The sequence below is a fragment of the Populus euphratica genome, unplaced genomic scaffold, assembly GCF_000495115.2.
Source record: "Populus euphratica unplaced genomic scaffold, PopEup_1.0 scaffold1240.1, whole genome shotgun sequence".
NCBI classification, from domain to species: domain Eukaryota; kingdom Viridiplantae; phylum Streptophyta; class Magnoliopsida; order Malpighiales; family Salicaceae; genus Populus; species Populus euphratica.
In genome coordinates, this window is record NW_011501099.1 from 29,910 (window position 1) to 33,164 (window position 3,255).

Here is a 3,255-nt window from a genome sequence, read left to right on the forward strand (position 1 = left end):
CATAGACATCATAAAGAAGATATAAGTAAATTTATCTCTTATTAAGTTTTTATTAAATATTTATTGAAAAAAATTCAATATATATATATATATATATATTTGATAAAAAATCGATCAAATTTAATATTTTCATTGAAATGTTGAGAGAAACAAATTCTAAAAACATTCCAATAAAAATTCTAACATTTTACTCAAATCAAACTTAAATAAAATAAATATTAATCCAATGCAAATAACATTATCAAATAGACAAGTCAATGACTAATATAATGTTGATATTATTAATAATTCATAAAAATAAAACAATTCTTAATTTTAATAATTCAAAAAATATCATCAAATAAATCATGCAATAAGAAAAATCAACTACAAAATAATTTTTTTTACAATTGCATAAATAAGTTTATGAGAATTACATAAATATTAGTTATAACTTTACTTCTGAATCGAGCTAGCCTTTCCCATGTCAGCTCGTCAAGCAAAGCTGAGTTAAACAATTCCATCTTCAATTCTTCAAACTACATTCTGTAACAGCCCACAAAATTCAATTGATTTCGATATAATATTTATTCGTAATAAGTAGAAAATAACGGTATTTATTTTTATCACAATCCATCAGTACAATACCTAATGCAGTAATTTTTAATTTTTGTTGTTCTTCAACTGTATATTTCATGATTGTTGATATATAATCATCTTTAAACATTCATGTAGACTATATTCACATAAGATACAAATAGTATTATAGCAAAGAAAAGTGCTTAAACACCATATGCAAAATATAAAGTTCACCAAGACACCATAATTTACATATCTTAAATTTGAATATTAACATTATACAGTTTTAAAAAATAGATCCATTCTTATTATTACATAAATTTTTACAAAATCACACGATTTCACAAGGTCTATTCTTATAATTTTATTTCATTTCAAATCTTTATACAATAATATTTCACATTAGTTTATTTAAACTATATTTAATAAACAACTAATGATATATATTATAATCTAAAAATTATTATACATATAGAATTTTTCACTGCATAAATGATTCATCCCTAACTATTACTAATTTATATAGTTCCTTAAACATAATTTTCTATCGGAGAATAACACATTATAATCTTTTTGTCATCATATCAATAAATGCTTTTAATCAAGGTTATTCATAACACTTATTTTCGGTTGTCCAAGTATGGATCCTATTAACCAGAGTTAATCATATCCTTTACTCATAGTTATTCAACATAAACACCATTAAGCAGTTAATCTTGTCACTTATTATTGGCTATCCAATATAGATATCATTAATTAATACTAATCTTGAACATATTTTTTGATCATTTGACATAGATATCACTAGCCAAAGCTATTCTATAACATCTACTCCTGACCATCCAGCTTGGATGTCATTAGTCAAAGTTAATATTATTTGTCCTGACTATCCAACATCAATATCATGAGCCAAAGCTAATTATTAACATTTATTATTAGCTATCCAATATGGATGCCATTAGCCTAAGTTAATCTTATCACTTATTCTCAACTATCCAACATGGATACTATTAACCAAAGCTAATCTTAATATTCTTTATAATTCATGATTAATCAAATAACAAAATTCAGATAACAATACTTTATAAAAGTACCTCAAGAATTTAACAAAATTAGATGAAGAAGGGAATCACCTACCTATTCCTCTTGTAGTATGTCCTCGCATCTTCAAAGATATGATTTATGTTGCACCTCCGAATACATAGAGAGATTATTATTCAATATATTGTATCTATAAGCATTGTTAAAGATCACTCTGTCATTAAGAAACATCTTCTTCTTCTTCTTCTTCTTCTTCTTCTTCTTCTTTTTATCTTTTTTACATTGTGCTTTTGAAACTATTGATTAGTATTTAAAAATGTATTTTTATCAAGGTTTTATATCATCATTTTGCACTATAAGTATCAATAACTCCTTAATTAAATCATGTTTTATAATAACATATCTAAAAATATAAGATACTTTTGATTTGTGATAAATGTTTATCTTAAATGCAAGTCTATCACATAAATGAAAAGATTGATTGATGAGTTTAAGTATTGAAATTAAAAGGACAAAGAAATGGTTAAACTTAGAAAAGAGATGCTGGTGCAGTCCAAACTGGAACATTGTTCGGTAATTGAGTCATAGCTGTAGATCTCGTATTTAGGTCTATTTTATATGGATGGAAAGGTACAACATAGGCCTACAACTTTCATGTAGATGTCTAGTCTTAATAAGACTATTTTTAAGTCCAAATTGTAGCAATAATGAAGAAGTCTGAATCTATCCTGCAGCCTAAACATTGTTCAGTGTTTAACTCATATCTTGAGTTTTAGAAGTCCAAATGACCTCAATTATTTTTTCCTAGAAAGCTAAGACAATTTTCTATAATTTTATATAGATGTCTAGTTCCAATTCTGACGTTATCAATGATGCTTTACTTAGACAAGAGAAGATAAGGATTGTTACCAAGTCAATAGTTGGTCACTCACTCATCAATTAGTCATCAAATTAATGATTCATAATTTTGGCCTATAAAAGGAGGCATTTGCCATGCATTTAGGCATCTTGGTTTCCAGATCAAGATCATGTTGTTCCTTTCTCTCTTTGTATTTTTTGTAATGTTTATGCTTTGCTTTCATTAATATTAAGTTTATGCTTTTCATTTCCTTTCCTTTACTTAGTTAACTTTTATGTTGTTATTTTGTTTATCTATTTTTCTTTCTTTCGTTATGTCTAGCTAAGTTAATTATGTCAAGGTGAAAAGGTTACACTAATGGTGTAAGAATAAGTATAGTGTAAACTTAACATGGACTTTAATATTTAATACTAACATGTTTTATCAACAACTCCTTAACTAAAGCATGTTTTATAATAACAATTCTAATACCATAAGATACTTTTAATTTATGATAAATATTCATCTTAAATACAGGCCTATCACATAAATGAAAGGATTGATTGATGAGTTTAAGTACTGAAATTGAAAGGACAAAAAGAGGGCCAAACATAGAAAAAAGATATTGGTTCAGTCCAAACTCAAACATTGTTCGGTCATGCGATCATATCTGGAGCTGTAAATTTTGGATTTAAGTCTGCTCTATATGGATGAAAAGCTAAGACATAGGCCTAAAACTTTCACGGGAGTCCAAGATTTAAAAAGATCATTTTCGAGTCCAAATTATAGCAACAACGGAGAAATCTGAATATATCATA